Consider the following 22471-nt stretch of genomic DNA (forward strand, 5'->3'; position numbering starts at 1 on the left):
TTCTTATCTTCCTATAAATTGCCCTCCTCCCCTTTGAAACTCCAGGCCCCTATCCCATTCCTCAGCTCAGGATGGCATAGAAGTCGCAATTGCCCTACTTGCTCTTGAGTTTCATATCCTTGGGGATCCTGTACGTAGAAAATTAAATTTGTTTTTCTCCTGCTAATCTGTCTTACATTATTTAATTATGAGACCAGCCAAAGAACCTAGAAGGGAAGAAGGAAAAACTTTCTGCCCTTACAGGGTGTCATTGCTTTGAGGTCCTATCAGTGGGCCAAATTTGGAAAAACAAATACACACACATCTATTTTTTTCTGTATTTACTTGTACATATTGAAAATCATATATTTCCCCAACACCTTCAATTCCAGTACACTTCAACACACCTATTCTACTTTCCATCTTTCCATATTTATAACTTCTTCTCTGGCAGTGAGAAACTTAGCTCCCACTGTTCTGAATATATTTACCCATTTAATCGATATTCCCTATGTAACCAATCGCTCGACCCCACGAGGCCACTGTCCCAAATGACTACTTTTTGGGCTTCAACCTCTGGCCGCCTTCCTTTGCTCAGGGTCTAAACTCTGACAGGAGGACCACCCACCACTCTGCCTGGAAACCATGGTCTCATCCTCTGGTTTTTAAACTAAATTATTCAGAAAGGAAAAAGGAAGAAGGGGGGGAAATGAAAGAAAGAGAGCAGACAAGCAAGCAGGAAGCACAGTCAATATACTTTCAATGTGGCCTCAAGTTCAAAAATTAAAATGTCAAGATTGTATTTAAGAAATTATGTTACTAAGACTAAAACAAAATCACTCTTACTAGATTAAACAGTCAAAATGCTGGCACATACAAAATCTCAAAAGGGCATTACTTAATAATATGCACTTGATCTTAGATACAGAATCTACTACTATGTAATTCATAATGATAAATATTTGTAGTGACACTTTACACTTGTTACGTTTGGCATTTTTCGAAAGTGAGAGAATCAAATATCTGGATAATCAACCACTGTGAAGTCAGTTAAAACACATAGTTATATTAAGTGAACAAGAATATTTGCAAGAGTAACTATTTCTAACATTCTCTTAGTTTCCTCTTTTTAAATCATCCTGGGACCATGCCAGAAATTTCTTTGATTGACCTTACCTAGCTCTGAACTCACTGTAAATAAATTATTGAGCTATTCCATCTTTGTAAAGTACCAAAGAGCTCTTGGGTGAGATGCATTTTTAAAATTTCAAAAAAAAAAAAAAAAGATCAATTTCTTTTCATGACAGAGTACTAATAGCTTCCACGCATCCTTTTAGGTGCATACATCTCTAGCATCACAGGAAGTGAGAGGAAAATTGACAGAATGGTGCCAGGTCAATGGATATTTTTATGCTCAACTTGAATTAGCAATTTCAAGAACTGCATTTCCTTCTATCCTACGCATGCTACACATATATAGTAGCAACACATAGCTTCCCAGGAGACAACTCCAGAGATTTTTAGAAAATCAGCCTAGAAAGTGCATCCTAAAGTTAATAAGACTGATCTCGACTGATCTTCTTTTTTATTTATTTCCTTAAGCTTTTTATTCCTTTAGTATTGTAAAGCCAAGAATTCTTTTTTTATGGCATTATTATTGGCCAACCTTATAGTAGCAAGTTTCTGAGAGCTCAGGAACTTAATACTGTTGAAATAAATTCATTATTAACCTATAGGTATCAATCAAGTGCCTCATCAGATTTAAATACAAGTTTAGCCTATTTTCTCTTAAAACGTTTTAAAACAATATTTGAGGAAGACTGTCAATATTTTTTTCTTTATGTGATCACAGCACTAACCTTACCTTAAAATATGTGAAAACTTAAATGCATGTATTCTAAACTCTGACCACCGGGCTTGCTTATCTGCTTCCAGCTCTTCCACCACTTCACTCAGGAAGCTTTGATTTTTGACTACACAGACCTCAAATCTCTTGATCCTTCCCCTAGTCAATATAATTCTGGCCTTACATCCTTCCCTACCATCTAGACTCCATGACTGATTGTGTCAAATAAGACTCCCTGTTTCCCTTACCCACTTAGCCTACCTACCCCCAACATGAGGGGAAAAAATCCCCATTCCCTTTCCCTAGTTGGCTTAAGTGCTGCAGGAGAAGAAGTCATACAGTCTTCAGATTGGTACAAATACCAGTGCATGTTTTCCAACTTTGTTTGGTCTTTCAACATCTGTCTTTCATTCTTTTACATTATTTCTATTATACCATCTCCTGTTCTCCTAAAATATTCCAAATCATTGAGGCTGCCCTTATCAACATTAGGAAATTATTTCACCGAGCAAACAGGAACCAGTAGAAAATGCCCTCAGCTTCAAATGGACGTTCATCATACATATCCTGTGTTCTTTTTTTGCTTTCACTCTTCAGGAGATCAGTGGAGGGCCCTCCATTCACAACTCCTGCCCTGACTGGCTCTTGTCCCCTCCTGTACTGTGCTCTGGTTTCCACCCGCAACATTACCACTTGTTGGCTTTTCCCCTCAGAGTATAGAAATATTTAAATCTCTTTTCTCATAAAAGCAGACAAGCAAACAAAACTAACATAGTCTTCTTTTCACTCCATTTCCATCTGATGGCCTCCCTTCATTTACTCCACCAAAGCTACCTGGCAAAAATGTCATGTGTCCTGCTAATTTCCTAATCCAGTGGAAAAGTCTCAGCTTTCATCTTTCTAGACTTCTTTGAGGATTTCAAGGCTTTGTGCTACTGTCTCCCATGTTTTTAACTCTTTTTGTCATCTAGCATAACACTATTCTCTCCTGTAACTTCTCTTCCTACCCTTCTGACTATTAATTTTCAGATTCCTTAACTCGAGTCTCTAGTTAAGGAATTTGAAAATTAACACCCCTTCTATGCTGCTGTGTCCATTTACCTTAAATAAGTGGCTTTAATTTGTGTTCAGCAGATTACTAGAGGTTAAATGCACAAGAGATGCATCAGGGTGGTATTTACATATGGTATTTACATGTAAGATTACTTTTAAAGAACACATTAAGCTTTTCATTATATATTATGCATTTTTCTGAATGTGTTACCATGCAATCTAAAAAAGCAGAAAGGGCATAACATACAAAATCCAGCATAGTAATTACCTCAGATGGCAAGACAGAGTAATATCATAGAAGAAAAATATTGATAGATGCAAATTTAGCAAAAAAACAACATTTTAGAAAAATACGTAATTACCTAGGAAGAGTTAAAAATACATTGTAGGTAAAAAAGAAAATCAAAAAGCAGTGTGCACAGGTGAATTCCATTTTCATAACTGTATACATAATTATTCATCAAAATGTTAAAAGTTATTTTCTCCAATGTAAAGGAATACTGGCATCGTATTTTCTAATTTTTGTTCACATGTGTTTAAAAATTTTTTTTGTAAGAAATATTACTTGATAATAAGGACAAAATTTTTTTTTCTTAAATCCCACAAAATGTATCATGATCAGAAAGGTCATTAATGTTGATGTAAAAGTAGATATGTTGAAAAGCATATGAGTTTCATTTTTAAGATTACCTCCCCAAATTCTCTTCAATGAGCCATGAAGATATTATATAAAATAGTACACCCTACTGAGAAATTCTCCAGGTTAAACACAAAATCAACAAACTATTATTCATCAATGTGGCAAAGAAAAAGTGTTCTGATTTTTACTTCAGAAATAAAATTGGATAAAGAAAGCAGTTACAAAGTTATCTAAACAGAATATTTCCATCTTGCCAATCATGCTCCTTCTAAAGCAAAAATGAATCAGTTATTTCTTTCTCTGCTCTAAAATTCATATCAAACAAAGGGAGGGCTACTGGATAGTAAGATTGGGAAAGCTCAATCAAATCTCTGTATGTTCTCTAAGAAAACTGCTTCATTACCTTCTTCATTTTCCTTATTTCTATGTCAAACATAATCAGACAAACCAATGGCAATTTCTAATTTTTCATTTTTAGCCATGTGGTATAAAAAAAGTGATATATTTGGAATTGTTCTGCAACAGTGAAGTCTTGGGCAAATTAAATATTTTACTGAGCCTGTTTCCTCATCTCTAATATGACTATAATGATTGCTACCTCATAGGATTGCTTAAAGACTAAAATAAAATATAGTGGGAGACAAAGAAAGCCATTTTTAAATGATTAAAAATGCTGGAATTTGTTTGCTCTAATTATTCAAGTCCTGACAGTCTTGGATTCAATAAAATAATTACTTCTGAATCAAAAAATGAATTATATGTGTATTGAGAGCTCTGAATAGAATCATTTGTAGCCCACACCCCACCAGCTTTTTCTGCGGCCTTTAGGGGAAACAGGGAAGTTGATGGCAGCCAGAGAAAGTTAGCAAACAGAAAAATAAACTTAGATGAAACATAGAGGCAGACTTTGAACTCTTTGCATCTGCTCTGATCTGGTGGAATCAGGAAGATCTTTGTATAAAAACTGTAGTTTTTTTTTTTTTGTTTTTTTTTTTAATTGCTCTCCATCAACAACCTCTAGAGAGTCTTTTTTTTTTTTTTTAACTTTTGGGTTTATTTATTTATTTATTTATGGCTGTGTTGGGTCTTCGTTTCTGTGCGAGGGCTTTCTCTAGCTGTGGCAAGTGGGGGCCACTCTTCATCGCGGTGCGCGGGCCTCTCATTATCGCGGCCTCTCTTGTTGAGGAGCACAGGCTCCAGACGCGCAGGCTCAGTAATTGTGGCTCACGGGCCTAGTTGCTCCGCGGCATGTGGGATCTTCCCAGACCAGGGCTCGAACCCGTGTCCCCTGCATTGGCAGGCAGATTCTCAACCACTGCGCCACCAGGGAAGCCCCAAAAACTGTAGTTGTTTTAATCCTCACTGTTTAATCCTCACAGGTAAAGAAGCTATGGCCTAAGGAGACAAAGTGACCAGCCTAAAGTTACATTCTTGGCAAGTGATTGATTTTCTGTCCCCTAAACTCAGAACCTGAGAGGTCAAAGACCAACCCTCATTAGCAGAATAGAAAAAGAAAAATAGGTGGAAATGTCAGATGGCACAGCTACGTAACTACTGAGTCAGAATTTCTCATCTATATGCAGGAATAGTAATCACATCTTAAGGAGTTATTGATAAATAAAATTAAGTAAAAGGACTTGGGGCCTGGTTTACAGAAGTTGCTTGATGAATATTCCCTACTTTAATTACACAGGCAATTGGTGCTAGGGCTACAAATATAATGTCTAATTCATCCTGGCAAAAACAAGCTTTATCTAGATGGACTCAAGAAGGAATAATAATATCCTGATTTTTGCTCACTGAGCATCAAAATCTTCAAATAACAATCAGAAGAGATCTATTCAAATGTGGCATCCTTATAACCCTTCTGGGTTCTTTATCTCAGAATCTGATGAAAAGGAATAAATGATTTATGGAAATAAGTGAACCTACATTCTGAAATTTTTTAAAAAATCTGTTAACAGACCCAAACAAAAGTGAGATATGCTGTTCTGAGCATTTTGGTATTAACCTTAGGTGTTTTTCACTAAGGAGCAGGTGATATTTTTAGTCAATGTATTTCACTAATCCATTTTACAAATATTTATTGAAAACTACTTTGTGCCAGAAAGTATTCAAAGCTCTTAGGACCCACCGGTAGATAAACAGGTAAGGATCTCTGCCCTTGTGGAGCTTGAATACTCCACGTTAGAGCAGTATATTAGAATATGGGAAGTGCTACGGGAAAAAGAAAATATAGAGCAAGGTAGGAGGATTGAGAGTGCCAGAAATGGGGTCCAGATTCCAATTTCCACTGGAATGGTCATAAGGTGAGCGAAGGCTTGAAGGAGATGAAGGAGATAGCTTTGCAGATTAGCTAAGGGAAAGCATTCCAGGCAGCGTGAAAGCCCTAAAATAGGAGCATGACTGTTATACATAAAACATATGTGGGCCAATGCATAAAAAAAGAGAGAGAGGGTGACAGAGATAAGGGCAGAGGAGGAAAGTGATTCTAGAGCGTGAAGGGCCTTGTAGGCCAAAAAAGAACTTTTTAACTTTTACCGATGAGTGAAATGGGCAGAGGAGTGACGTGATTTGGGGTTTTTTGAGACTCACCCTGATTGCTGTGTTGAAAATAGGCTATGGCGGGTACGGGGCCAAATCCAGAAGCAGAAAAGCCAGTTCTTAGATCAGGGGAGTAGCAGTAAAAACAGTGAAAATTGGTTGAATTCTGGATATAATCTGAAGGAACCACCAAAAAAAATTGCACAGATTGAGTATGGAGTATGAAAGAAAGGGAGAAGTCAAGGAGGACCAGAGTGTTGCTGGCCTGAGAAAGTAGAAAGATGAATTTGCCATCAACTGGGATGAGGAAGGTTGAAAGTGGAGTGAGCTTGAAAGAAAGGTCAAAAACTGGGATTTGGACGTGTTGAGTTTTAGATGTTTATTTGAAATTTAAGTAGAGCTATTGAACAGACAGTTGTGTATTAAAGTTGACTTGGTGGGAGATTGGGATTGACATATATACACTAATATGTATAAAATAGATAACTAATAAGAACCTGCTGTATAAAATAAATAAATAAATAAATAGAATTTTTTTTAAAAAGAAAGTTGATTTGGGAAATAGGTCTGGGCTCAGGAGATACATTTTGAAGGTGGTGTGATTGAAGAGATATTTGGAAGCATAAGACTGAATTAAATAATAAATAGAGTAAGTGTAGATTGAATGAAGAGAACCATAGACAGAATTCTGAAACACTTCAACATAGTCAGGAAGAAAGGGAGGAACCAGTGAGATAGCATAAGTATAAGCCTATAAAGAGAGCAAGCATTTGCCCCAGTTTGCCCACAACACTGCTAGCTTGTGACTGTTGTCCCAATCTAATTATTAATAGTGTCAACATATTACTCTCAAATGTATCTCAGTTTAGATGATAAATTATAGTATTCAGTTATGGCAAATGCTACTGATAGGTCAAATAACAAGAAGAATGAACATTGACAATTGGATTTAGAAACATGCAGGTTATTCTTGATAATGCTACTTTCAGTAGAGTATGGACCTATGATCTAAATGTTTGTGTTCCCCCAAAATTCATACATTGGAATCCTAATCCCCAAGGTGATAGTATTAGGAGGTGTGCCTTTGGGGGGTGATTAGGTCACAAGAGCAGAGTCTTCATGAATGGGATTAGTGACCTCATAAGAAAGAACTCCTCAACCTTCTACCAAGGGAGAACACAGCAAGAAGTTGGCAGTCTACAACCTGCAAGAGGGCCTTTGCCGGAACCTGACCATGCTGGCAACCTGATCTTGAACTTCAAGTTTCCAGAACTGTAAGAAATAAATATCTGCTTTTTATAAGCCACCCAGTCTGTTGATGTTATGTTATAGCAGCATGAACACACAAGGACACATGGGGGCCAAAATCTAGAGTCTGTTTAAGAGAAATGAAGATTAGATCATTCATACCACTTCCCCCAAAGAGGAAAATTACAAAAGCAGGATAAAGAAAAACAAAATCTGTGTGAGAGCATGGGAGAACCAAACATGGTGACAAAGAATTATGGGCCAAGGTCTAGGACACTATGAAATGTGATCTGAAATTTAATGTTATTTTTCCCCAAGAAGTGATTGCTGGTGGCAGAAGAGGAGGTTGAGTAGCTGAAAAGCTGAGCAGTGCTTATGACTACCTTATGTGTTAGAGAAACAAATATTGCAACCAAGACCCCACTAAGGGATCTCCATCTTTGAGTTAAAAAACGAAGGATTATCCCTTATGGGTAATAAGCTTTGATTTAACTCAGTACCTAAGATTGGCTTAAGATGCTTCCTGGGTGTTGGTGCTCACAACCATCTACCAGAGAAAAACAAATTCTCATTGAAGGAAGATAAAGTTACACTGGCTTAAATTATTTCTATAATTTTCCATATACAACATACAAAACTTATTTAAATATATAACCAGACTGACATATCAACAAAGAAAAACTGGAAGCCAGAATGTTAAAGTAACCACCGGGACTTCCCTGGTGGTCCAGTGGTTAAGAGTCTGCGCTTCCAATGCAGGGGATGCAGATTCGATCCCTGGTTGGGGCATTAAGATCCCACATGCCCCATGGTGTGGCCAAAAAAAAAGAAAGTAACCACCAACCTAGAATTGTGTAACCAAAGAAAAATCTTCAAGAAAAAAGGTAAAATAAAGATATTTTCAGGAAAACAAAAACTGGAAGAAGTGGTCATCAGCAGACTTACAGTAAGTGAAATATGAAAGAGTATTTTTCAGGTAAAAAGAAAATGATCCCAAATCTAGCTTTGGAGTTACAGGAAGAAATAAAGAGCAATGAAAAATGCTGAATATATGGACAAGGCTAAATGGATATTGGGTGGCAGAAATAACATTAATAATGCTTATGTGGTTAAATAAATACACAGGGAAAACAGAAAATAAGTCAGGAGGGTGATAAATCTTAAAGGGTTCTAGATCCTTGTATTTTCCGTGAAGAAGGTAAAAATACCAAGTAATATTCAAGTTTGTAAGTCAAGGATTTGCACTTTAATCTCTGGAACCAGTAGTGAAAGTAAAGTTAAAGAATGTATACCTAACAAGGTAACAGGCAGCAAGGGACTACAGATAATAAATAATACAAATCAATTGAATGGAAGCCAGAGAAGGGGGAAAAACCCTGGAAACATTGAAGTAATCTATGACAAATCCTATATGGAATTAGTTTTGGGTAGAGCAGAAATAATGGTCCAGAGACGTATAAGACCAAAAAGTCTCTGGTAGGGCATCAGAAGTATTTTGTACAAGTGTCTGATGTCTAAGTACAAATCAGCTCAATTCCTAATTAAAATGAAGTACTCTATCTCTACCTTAACTTTATCCAGAGGTAAAGATGTCTTCACTTAAAGAAAAAAAAACTTTATCCAGAACCTCAACTTATCACTACCTTTATTTACACAAGAACAATATAAACATTTTTAAAAACAAAAAAGAAAGGAAAATTTGGGGAATGGCAATGACTTTTAAGATGAGACACCAAAGGCATGATCCATGAAATAAATAATTGATAAGCTGGGCTTCATTAAAATTAAAAATTTCTGCTCTGCAAAAGTCAATGCCAAGAGAATGAGAAAACAAGCCATAAACTGGGAGAAAATATTTGCAAAAGACGTATCTGATAAAGGACTATTATCCAAAATACACGAAAAACAGTTAAAACTCAATAATAAGAAAACAAACAACCTGATTTAAAAATGAGCCAAAGACCTTAAGAGACACCTCACCAAAGATGATAAACAGACAACAAATAAGCATAAGAAAAGATGCTCCATGTCATATATCATCAGGGAAATGCAAATTAAAATATAATGAGGTACAACACACTTATTAGAATGGCCAAAATCTAGAATACTAACCAATGTCAAATGCTGGTGAGGATGTGGAGCAACAAGAACTCTCAAAAAACAAACAAACAAAAAACAAACAAAAAAACCCTCTCATTCATTGCTGGTTGGAGTGCAAAACAAGGCAGTCACTTCGGAAGACACTTAGGCAATTTCTTACAAAACATGCTCTTACCATTTGATCCAGCAGTCATGCTCCTTGGTTGTGTTTGGGTTTCAAACTGAAAGGAGTTGAAAACTTACATTCACACAAAAATCTGTACCTAGATGTTTATAGCAGCTTTATTCACAATTGTCAAAATGTGGAAGCAACCAAGATGTCCTTCAGTGAGTGAATGGATAAACTGTGGTACATCCAGATAATGGAATATTATTTAGTGCTAAAAAGAAATGAGCTATCAAGCCATGAAAAGACATGGTGAAAGATATATATATGAAATTATAGTTATGGAGAGAGAAAAGAAAGAGCAAAAAAGAGAAGGATTAAAACAATATTAGAAAAATAATGATGAGTAATTTAAATAATTTTCTCAAAATTAAGAAATTGTGCCCCAGATTCAAGAAGTGTGGTAAACCCAAAAGGAAAATTGCACAAGGGAAGAGGAGGTGGAAGCATACTGAGGCATCATCAGAGTAAAACTATTAAAGACCATAAACAAAGAGAGTATCTTGAAGTGTCCAGGGAGGATGGGGAAGATATATTACCTCCAGAGGAGACACAAAAAGTCTGACAGTTGATTTTTAATAAAAGCAAGGGGAAATAGAAGACTGGAACTAAATGCTCAAAGTGCTGAATGAACATGACTAGTAACCTAGATTTCTATACCCAGAGATAATATTTTTATAAGTGAAAATGAAGTAAAAACATATTAAAAAAAAAAAAAAAACTAGGTGAATGTTTTACCAACACAATTGCACTAACTGAAGAAAAAAGAATCTGATACATGGAAGGAAAATGCATTCAAAAGGAAGGACGGGGTACATAAAGGAATTAAGGGTAAAGGAGAGTGTAAAAATGTGAGCAAATCTGAAAGAATGGGACTTTATGAAGTAAAAATAATAAGAATGTCATGTAAGGCTAAAATATATCAATATTTAGAAATTAAATATATGGCAATGATATTACAAAAAGTGGGAGAGGTTCCAAAGTCCTCCCATTGTTGGAAAATGATAAAAAGTACTAATATATGTTAGACTTCGAATCAAGGAAGCATGTTATAGTCATTAGGGTTGGCCAATAAACAAATAGTAAAATAATATGTAATCAAAAACTAATAGAGGGGAAAAATAAAATAAAAATAATTAGTTTGAAAGAAAAAAAAGACACAAATATATGAAACAATAGAAAACAAAATGGCAAATTTAGACCCAAATAAATTAGTAATTATTTTAAATCTACACATTCTAAATGTAAACTAACTAAATGTAAACTAATCCGTAGAAGACTGTATTAGTCTGCTGGGGTGCTGTAGCAAAGTACCACAGACTGGGTGGTTTAAACAACAGAAATTTATTCCTCACAGTTCTGGAGTCTAGGTGTCCAAGATCAAGGTGTTGGCAAGGTTGGTATCTTCTGAGGTCTTTCTCCTTGGCTTGTCGTTAGTCACCTCTTCCCTGTGTCTTCATATGGTCTTCTCTCTGTACTTATCTTTGCCCAAATTTTCTCTTCTTACAAGGATACCAGACATATTGGATTAGGGCCCACCCCAATGACCTCATTTTAACTTAATTACCTCTTTTAAAGACTCTATCCCCAAATAGTCACATTCTGAGGTACTGGGGTAACACATAAATTTGAGGGTGAGGATGGGACGCAATTTAGCCCATAATGAAAGCAAAGATAAAACAATGACTAAATGCTCCTTACAGGAGCAGCACCTTAAAATAAGGACATAGAAAGATCAAAAATGATATACCATGCAAATGCTAACCACAAAACAAAAACAAAAAATGCTGTCTTAGCTATACTAACATCATAGAGACTTCAAAGCAAGAAGCATTATTACAAACAAATTTAAATGTTTCATAATGATGAAGTCATCAGTCCACCAGAAAATTAAAACATAGTTCCAACTCTATTAAAATTTGAAAGCATTAACAGGAGAAATAGACAAAAAGGAAAATGATAACACACTTGTCTTACTGAGAGAATAGGCAGACCAAAAAAGTCAATAAGAATATAGATTTATACTGTAATCAAAATTTTGACCTAATTGACTATATTGAATCTTATGCCCAAAGACTACACACTACAAAATCTTCAAAATGGTACAGATGAACTGGTTTGCAAGGCAGAAATAGAGACATGGATGTAGAGAACAAACATATGGACACCAAGGGAGGAAGCGGGTGGTGGGATGAATTGGGAGATTGGAATTGACACTAACACTAATATGTATAAAACATAACTAATGAGAACCTGCTGTATAGCACAGGGAACTCCACTTCACTATACAGTAGAAACTAACACAACACTGTAAAACAACTATACCCCAATAAAAATAAATAAAGAAAGAAACTATAGAAGAAAACTGACCACTTGCTAAGAAAAGAGCAAGTATCAATAAATTTCCAAGAATGAAATCAAAATGGCATGCTTTCTGACCATGATGGAATTAAGCTCAAAACCAATACAACATATCTAGAAAGTAGCCAATAGTTTAGAATTTAAAATACACATCTAAATACCCACAAATGAAAAAATAAATCACAGATGGAAACAGGGAAATTTTAAAGTTGAATCAAAAATTTTTTTAATTGAATCAAAAAAAATTTTTTTCTGTGCTGGTTTCTTTTCCTAGACTTGTCACATATCTAGTGACTGCTGTGTCCTCTTTGCCCGCATTAGGATCTTCATTTCTTTGCTTATGTGTTCTTGTTACTGAGTTTCAGATTTTGCTTTCATAAATACAGCTACTTAATAAACCTTTGTTTATTATCTAGATGTGTCCAGTGGTGTGCTAGAAGCTGGAGGAGCTATTGCAAATAAGACATAACCTATGCCTCAAGATGCTCCAATTTTAGTTGAAGTAAAAGCATATGAAAGATGGAGTAAACGAATATGAAAGAAGAAAGAAAGGTATATGTAATAAGCTGCTAGATGATGTGGGAAATGAGCTCTAGGAAGACAGGGAAGGATTCAGGAGGTGATGCCTGACATGAGTCCTAAAGAACAAATTAGAACAGTAGAAGGATGGAGAACAGAACTTCCAGACAAATGAAATAATGTGTTTAAAGTCCAGGGGGGTAAGGGCAGATCTAAGGTCTGGAGATGCATGTCTTATAAAGTTTACTTTAAACATATCTTACAAGAGCTTTCCTCCTCTCTTATGTGCTTATTAAATGTTGAATTTTGATTTATTTTTGAGCTGTAGCTGGGAAGAACTCTGGTCCTTATAACTAGCTAGTTCGCTCCCTCAAGCCTGTGTTCTCTATGACATCTGTGTGTTTTTTTTTGTGTGTGTGTGCATATGGTGAAGAAGGAAACAGATTTACATTTTCCTTTTTTTGCAGAAAAAAGTCATTTTCTTTTTTGTGTCTAAACTGAAAATATTACATAATGGCATCTCCTATTTAAGTACAGGAAAAATACCGTTTCTTCATCCTCAATCCCCCCACTTTCAAGCTATTCAAGTTCAACTACTTAATAGTGACTGTCACTTGAAGTGCACAAGAAGAATCTGGCTCTCTCATCTTCCTCTCTAGAGAAATGTCTATGAATTCACAGCTCTCTATATTCACTAATTCACTTTTACGTGGCAAACAGGAGACCACAAAAATGAATAAGACAGTCCTTTATATCCAAGAACTACATCCCATAGCCTTGCAATCTTCACATTGTCTTCTTTACTTCCAGGAGTAAACTGTGTTTAGAAAGTGCCCAGGCAATTTAGCTAATGCACAGAATCAGTGGTATTAGCGTATTTGCAAGGTACAGAAAGACTGCCTTTATAAAAACTAATAAAGAAGCAAAACCCATCATTTCTTGATGACTTTTACTGCCTTTGTTAAAAAGTCTAGAGTCTCAAAACGGAATTCTGTCAATGCTCTTATTAGAATAAGAATGTCTCTACCCATGTTGACAAGCGGGCAAAACACATTTATGTTCCATTTATGTTACAAGCTTTTCCTGTAATTTAATTGATCTTTCAAATTTTGCCACATTAGCCTTGGGTTGCTAGTCAGAAAAATTACCCTGAGACTTAACGTTGCCCTGCCAAACGTAAGACCTTCCAGGTGACCTAATGATACAATAGAGATTGACAGTACTCTGGCCCACATGTAAAATAGTATGAATGAAAGGAAAATCTGCTTGGTTTCCTCTTACCATGTCTTACTGAGAATCCAGGGTCGGCCAGACATTTCATTACCGGGAACCTATTTGTCATTGCTTGTCATCCTGTGACAGAGTAATTCAGTCTGTAATCAAATAAGCCTGGAAGTCATTTTTATTTATGCATAAAATGGTAAAATATGGCTGTCCTAGGGGATAGGAGAAAGAAAAATCACAAACTTTAGCTGGTGGTCTTTAAGAAATCTATTCTTGCATGTACCCAATCTTTTATCTTCTTCTTATGTTTAGATAACTTTCAGTGTCTGGACTACCAGCAGATAATTCTTCTGCCTTCTTTCTAATCAACTGCCTCTCTCTTCAAATCAGCCCTGTTGGGTGAGTCTTTTTCTTTATTTCCCTCTGTAATTGCCTCTAGGAAAATAAATGCAAAGCCAAAAACGAACACAACTTCTCAGAACTGTGCTTTGCTTTTTTAATCAGTTTTATCACTGAACTTTAGCTAAACTCTCAAAGAGAAATGAAATCTTCAATTTGATAGTTAAAAATGCCGACATGTTTATTATTAAACTTCCTTTTGGAGAGCACTAGTAGCCTAAGACTACTTGAAAGAGAAAAAAAAAAAAAAATGATGTTTTGGCCAAAGATCATGCCATCAAAACAAACAAAGCAAGTCAAAAGTCAATAAAATGAGCCCAAGAACAATATTTCCTTGTCGAAAGAACAGTCTCTTCATTTCCTATAGTCTGTAAATGCAAAAAAGTAAGCATTTAATAATATTTACCAAGAAACAAAATAGGAAAATATTCCAGAAAAGCCCAAAGGTTTTCCCATACAATAGATTCTATAACATTTTCAAACATTGACTTTTTCCCCAACATAAGTAATATGTTTTTTTTGTTTTTTTTTTTTATTTGGCTGTGCTGGGTCTTAGTTGTGGCACGTGGGATCTTTAGTTGTGGCATGTGAAATCTTAGTTGCGGCATGTGGGATTTAGTTCCCTGACCAGGGATGGAACCCAGGCCCCCTGCATTGGGAGCGTGGAGCCTTAGCCACTGGACCACCAGGGAAGTCCCAAGTAATATGCTTTTGAATGCTAATTCAATAAGATTTCTTTTATTCTGTTACTAAGAATGCTTACGATCAGAAAATAGAATAATGCAGTGGTTCATTTGACTCTGCATAAGCATTTACTTCTGTTCTTAGAAGAAAGAAATGCCTTTCCTTGGATTACAGGAATAAGTATGAAAGGAAATTAAAGAAAAGATCAGCAACAGAGTGCTGCATAGGCAACATGCTAGTAAATTCTGGCATCTTCTAGAATCCAATCACTTTCCTTTATACATAGCATATGTTCAAGTCAAACACCAGATAGAAACTTTGGAAGCTCAGAGATGTTTCCAAAAAAGAAATTATGCACAGAAAATCTGAGGTCTACAGCGGTGCAATTAGCCTGATTTCCGAAAGGCTGGAAAACTCTTCACAGGCTTCCTTTTATCATGGCTACATGCTAAAAATGTGGGCGATCAATACGCTAAATAGGAAAACCTGGGCTGTCAGTTGCCTGAGTTTGTCTGCCAGAACCTTGAAATTAGGTCATGGCCACCAGGGAAAATTCCTTCTCCAATGGCAGGCTGCGTGAACATGTTAACAGACTCAGACAAGAGAAAACACCTCATGAAAATACTCTAAATGGTGGGAATGACACACACTATTCAAATTACATCAACTTGTGATTCCAAGATCTTTCAATACGGAACCAAGAAATGTAGCTCTGAACTTCACACCTCACTTTCCATCCTGCCCTTAGAAGAAAGCAAAACGGAACATATCTCCTTCTCAGTTTTTCCAGCTGTTTCATCAACCTACTACTTAAATATTCAACACTCCAAGTGTTGAATTCTTTTAATGAGTACCATTCCTGATACTTTTAAAGTATATTAATTTTAGAATTCTGTTTTTATGCAAGGATTACATCCCTGAAAGATAAACACATGCATACATACATACATATATATATATTTTAAGGAATTGCTGGTATAGCCACAAACGTAAGGGATCATTTATAATGGCTGTGTTTTACCATCTTCAAAATAATAGATTATATTTGTAGGTAGTAAAACTGAAACACTGTTAAAATGTTTTGCTAAAATTTCATAGACTTTAATGATTAAATTAAGCCTTTGTTCCTAAGTTAGTAATAATGGGGGACTTGAGGCTGCTAAATATCTCCATTTTAAAAAAGGTAATCCATGTGTAGTAGTAGAAAGACCATCAGTAAAAAATTCAGGAATAAGAATTTAAGTTCTTTTATTATTAGTTTTTTAACTTTTACTTAAAAATAATAATTAATAATAATAATAATAAAGTTACTTAATAACTTTTTAAATTTAGGTCTCAGTTTACTTACCTGTAAAATGATTAGTTACGTACAGATTAATAAGCCTACCTCTATCTGTAAGACAGCATGATTATTTTATTTGAATTAAAACACCAATGGAAAAAAATCTGAAATACTCCTAATATTTGGATGCACTATTAATTTTTTAACAGTTAAATAATAATCATTTATATTATGTACAAGAAGGGGTAACAACAACAGCAATGACAGTTAAATATGGCCTTGCAAAATATGGAGGGTGGTCAGATCACGTTAGAATTAAGATTTCAATACCTTTTCTTTGGCCACAATAATTTATTGCACCTGTTTTCCTATGCACAGCAGTGGAGCCATCTATCAGGGGGGAGAAAGGTCCCTTTGGCTCAGTTAAGGGTCTTTGCAGCCATCAAAGATGAGAAAGTATGTCGGTATTTACAGTGATTAAGACGTCAAATTGTAAATCTAAAAATTACCATAATGAATATGTCACAGCACAAAATTCTGATTGAGGCTCTTGGGTGACCATAGTTTCATAATTTGACATATTTTAGTTTGAGAAGCCCAAGATTTGCAGGACTACAAGGACAACCTAAACCTAATTATTCCAAATGCCAACCTACTGTGCAATTTTATCGGAGTAACAACACAGCAGCTCTCAATACTCCAAAGAATCCATACATAGTCTGAAAAAAAACACTTTATAACTTTTACTTATTGAACATCAGTGACTCAGAGAAGAGTGAGTGACCTGATCACATAGGAAATAACTGATCTACAGATTGAGGTCTGAAATCTGGGACCATCTTTCAGCCTGGAGAGAATTCCCAAACTTCCCTAAATGGATTTTTCATTTTATTATTCTTTGGATTTTTCCTCCAAGAAAATTGCTAAATGTCAACCATGGTTGACATGATTCTTTGATATTCTTCCAAACCCTCTTCATAAAATTAGAAGACAAAGAGTGGAAGCCTCTCATGTTTCCACTGGGATGTCTAAAGTTAAAGCTGTTATCTAGATTTCTAATATTTCCATATTATGTTTATTAGAAAACAACTATCATGACTCTCTCAGCCTCCTCTACTGTATGCAGTTTCTAATGAGGCAGTTTCCAAACTTCTCTTCATCCTGTTTTTCTTCCCTAAGCACACTTGCCCAAACTCTCATTCTAGATAAGCAGTTTCCTACTGTTATGATTACAAAGGTTTAAAATACTTTGATGTACATTATCCCATTCCATTCTATTTCCTTCAAGATTCCTAATTTTTAAACTGTAACAGAAAAAGTTGTTATATCTTTCACTCTAAAAATTCAAAAGCATTTTGCAATAAATTACCTTGTACCCACTACACATGCAAATTGCTATGACCTCTCTCTACACTGTTCCACCAAAATTCTTGAAAGAACAATCTATATTCACCATAGACTCACGCACACTTTCCTTACAATCATTTGTTCCTTACCCCTCTTTTGGTTCTCTTCAAACTCCACACCATTCTGTTGAATACTGTTCACTCCAGCCACAAATAAACTCTTTAGAACCACATCCAAAAATATTTTTAGCAGTGCTCATTCTGCACCACTTCTCAGGAGCAATGAATAGTGTTGATTACTCTTACCCACCTCTTACCCTTAGCTTTTCAAACTATTCCCTTAATTGCCATATAACTATATTTTCATTGTTTTGCATTTATCTAATGGTTTAGATCATTCATTCATTTTTACATTCAAGTTATGCCAGAAATTGTGTAAGCCCCTGCCTAAAAGGAATTCACAATCATGTGGTAAAAATACAATTCTCCCTCCACTTGCGACTCCTTAAAGTGTTGTGTAAAGTCTTCCTTGACCTCCTTTTTTTTTTTTTAATTGCAATATTTGCTTTTTTTTTTTTTAACATCTTTATTGGAGTACAATTGCTTTACAATGGTGTGTTAGTTTCTGCTTTATAACAAATCAGCTATACATATACATACATCCCCATATCTCCTCCCTCTTGCGTCTCCCTCCCGTTCTCCCTATCCCATCCCTCTAGGTGGTCACAAAGCACCAAGCTGATCTCCCTGTGCTATGCAGCTGCTTCCCACTAGCTATCTATTTTACATTTGGTAGTGTATATATGTTCATGCCACTCTCTCACTTTGTCTCAGCTTACCCTTCCCCCTACCTGTGTCCTCAAGTCCATTCTCTACGTCTGCACCTTTATTCCTGTCCTGGCCCTAGGTTCATCAGAACCATTTTTCTTTTTTCTTTTTAGATTCCATATATACATGTTAGCATACAGTATTTGTTTTTCTCTTTCTGACTTACTTCACTCTGTATGACAGACTCTAGGTCCATCCACCTCACTACAAATAACTCAATTTTGTTTCTTTTTATGGCTGAGTAATATTCCATTGTATATATGTGCCACATCTTCTTTATCCATTCATCTGTCGATGGACACTTAGGTTGCTTCCGTGTCCTGGCTATTGTAAATAGAGCTGCAATGAACATTGTGGTACATAACTTTTTTTGAAGCATGGTTTTCTCAGGGTATATGCCCAGTAGTGGGTTTGCTGGGTCATATGGTAGTTCTATTTTTAGTTTTTTAAGGAACCTCCATACTGTTCTCCATAGTGGCTGTATCAATTTACATTCCCACCAACAGTGCAAGAGGGTTCCCTTTTCTCCACACCCTCTCCAGCATTTATTGTTTGTAGATTTTTTCATGATGGCCATTCTGACTGGTGTGAGGTGATACCTCATTGTAGTTTTGATTTGCATTTCTCTAATGATTAGTGATGTTGAGCATCCTTTCATGTGTTTGTTGGCAACCTGTATATCTTCTTTGGAGAAATGTCTATTTAGGTCTTCTGCCCATTTTTGGATTGGGTTGTTTGTTTTTCTGATATTGAGCTGCATGAGCTGTTTGTAAACTTTGGAGATTAATCCTTTGTCAGTTGCTTCATTTGCAAATATTTTCTCCCATTCTGAGGGTTGTCTTTTCATCTTGTTTATGGTTTCCTTTGCTGTGCAAAAGCTTTTAAGTTCCATTAGGTCCCATTTGTTTATTTTTGTCTTTATTTCCATTTCTCTAGGAGGTGGGTCAAAAAAGGATCTTGCTGTGATTTATGACTTGACCTCCTTTGATTCTCTGCAGTGTCTCTATTAGTAAGCTGAGTTACTATAATGGCTTTAACATGCTTTTTGACAGAGCTCTTTTCCCACAGGAGTAATTACCACCTGGGTATCCTCACCAGCTTTCTTACTTGGACCTAAAATGTATCAGATCTGCACATCTTCTTCAGTTTCCTATTCATGCCCTGCAGTGAGTGGCACTAAGATGTAACACAAGGAGAAAGGGACTATTAAGCAAAGATGCATCATTTCTTTGCTCAGCAGACCAACAACAGAGACACTCCTGAAAAGTGGAACTCACTTCCCTTGCATCTTCCTGGGAAGCAGCACGTTTATTCTCCTGCTCAAAGTAACAGTCATTTTGAATATTGAGCATCATCTCACACATACTAATGGCAAACCTAACCTACTTGATCCAGTCTATTCTTAGCCATTAGGTTGAACTGGAGTCATATGTGACATCAATAAACATCAGAGTAAATGGAAATTGATGTCAAAAGGACATCTAATCAGTAATAAGTCATATGACCGTGAAATTTAGTATTAAGCTATTATTAGCCAGTTAGCTATGTTCAAGTCTATAAAATCGGGATGAAGGAAATCACTAGCCATATAATACTCCCTTCTTATAGACAAGTATCTTTGGTGGAACAAAAGGAACGTTGAACTGTTAGCAAAGAATCCAATTTTGATTGCTTACTGAGTTACTTTGGAAATAAAAAGGAGAACACAGCTTATTAAGCTTCTACTTTCTCATGTTACCAAATACATTATTGTACAGGACTTTGAGATGCAAAAATCAAGAACACTGTAGAGTTCTTTATTTTTGAAACATTGAAAATTAAGTTCTTGGAGTTGGAATTACCAAATAAGCACTAGAGTCAACCTCCTTCTAGAAGTGTGATAGAGAGTATATTTGCCTAAACCAAAACAGTGGTCCTAGAGATTTTTGGTCTCAGGTCCCCCTCACACTTTTAAAAAAGTACTAAGAAGCCCAAAGAGCTTTATAAAAAATAGTGGAGTAGTGGCATTGTTTTATATTTTCACAAATCTCTTTAATTTCTGATTTTATAGAAGATAGCTGGATCCTTACATCTGCTTTTGCATTTCATTTGCTATAATATCACATGCCATGTAATCTCTGAAAACTCATGAGAGAAGAGAATGAAAGGCAAATAAGGTCTTGCATTACTATGAAATACAGTCTTGTATTACTATGAAATACAATCTTGTATTACTATGAGAAGAGTTTTGATCTTGTAGACACCATTAAAGTTTCTCAGGTATCCCAAGCATCCCTGGACCACACTTTGAGAACTTCTGGGGTAGAAAAATACATGTGCTCATGTTTTCAAGTATAAGGACATAGTTTTAAAGATTAGTAAAGCATTTGAAAACATGTTTAATCATTCAGCACTCCATACAACATTGTAACAAATATCAACAGTTTGTTGTATTTCCTTCATATTAAAACATAATATTTCCCCACTCCAAAACCACTTCATTTTGTCCCTCCTCAAAGGCAAAACTGAAAGAACTTATTTTAAAATTTCAAAATTTTTTTAGACTCCTACAGGATCATAGTTGGAAATTAAATATTTATTAAGAAATACATGGTACAGCACAGGGAGATCAGCTCAGTGCTTTGTACCACCTAGAGGGGTGGGATAGGGAGGGTGGGAGGGAGATGCAGGAGGGAGGGGATATGGGGATATATGTATATATATAGTTGATTCACTTTGTTATACAGCAGAAACTAACACACCATTGTAAAGCAATTATACTCCAATAAAGATGTTTAAAAAAAAAAGAAAGAAATACATGGTAAATTGGTGTCATGAATTATGTAACATTTTCAAAAATGGATTTTAGCAATCATGATAGCATCTCAATACCATTATAAAACTATATGGAAAACACATTAATTTGATGCTTAGGCAATGTGCCAAACACAGATGTATTTTTGGAAAGCCTGTACTAATTCCATAGTTCACTATGGTTCAGAGGTCTCTGGTTAAAAACCACAGAAGTAAATGACCCATAAGATACAGGGCAGAACATACACACACACACACACACACACACACACACACACACACAACACACACATACATAATCTTTAATATCAATTTTAATCCTGAAAACTTAAAGCTGCCTCAGACAGCATGAGGCAATGCAAGAATCCATAAACTCAGAGGTCTTTCCAACACTGGTGGTGACCTCACTTCATATCTCAACAGAGAGTTTATTAAAGAGCTAAAGCGAGAAACATATTTCTAAGATACACTGTTAACATAGGAAATTACCCAAACAGGATAGAAAGATAATGATAGCATAACTGCGGTTCGCACCCCAACATAGAAAAATAAATTAATGGAGACGTTCCTGCTTGGAAAAAGTCCAATTTCTTTTTGTCAATTTGTAACGTCAAGTAAGTCGTATGACTCTCCTTGTCATTCCCATTATAGGATTATGGATCCAAATCTTTCCTCTATGATTAGCAAATACTACTCCTAAATGCAATTTTTCTGGCTTTACATTTAACTAGTACAAAAGAAGGAACACAAAAAAGTCATAAAATAGCCATAAAACTGCAACCAAACATGGCCCATGGATGATAAACAAACAAACAAACAAGTAAATAAAATGCCAAGTGTAGTAAGTGCCTCAGGAAGGGAACAGGGCACTGTGAGGGAAAATAATGAGATGAGAGGCACATACTTAACTTTTTATTAAACTTTTTATTGAAAAAAAATACCAACAGCTTCAGCTGTTCAGGAAAGTTGCAAAACCCTTACAATAAACACCCATATCCCCTTCCACCATTATTCTCTCATTGTTAATATGTTGCCACATTATTCTCTCTTTTTCTCTCCTCTCCTCTCCTCTGCCCTCCTCTCCTTTGTTCTTCTTCCTCTCCCCCTTCTTTCCCTTCCCCTTCTCCTCCTCTTCCTCCTCCTCCTTCTCTCCTCCTTCTCTCTTGCTCTCACTCTCCACACACACACACACACACACACACACACACACATATATATTCTGTATATATTTCTAGATATATTTAAACATATACAGACTTAAACATTATTATAGTTACTTGCTATAGATTGAATTGAGTCTCCCCAAAATTCTACGTTAAAACCTTAACTCCCAACAGAACGATATTTAGAGATGGGGTCTTTGGAATAGAATTAGGCTTAGATGAGGTCACGAGGGTTGGGCCACCATGATGGGATTATAAGAAGAGGAAGAGACACCAGAGCTCTCTCTGCCACGTGA

The sequence above is a fragment of the Balaenoptera ricei genome, chromosome 9 (assembly GCF_028023285.1).
Source record: "Balaenoptera ricei isolate mBalRic1 chromosome 9, mBalRic1.hap2, whole genome shotgun sequence".
Classification (NCBI taxonomy): domain Eukaryota; kingdom Metazoa; phylum Chordata; class Mammalia; order Artiodactyla; family Balaenopteridae; genus Balaenoptera; species Balaenoptera ricei.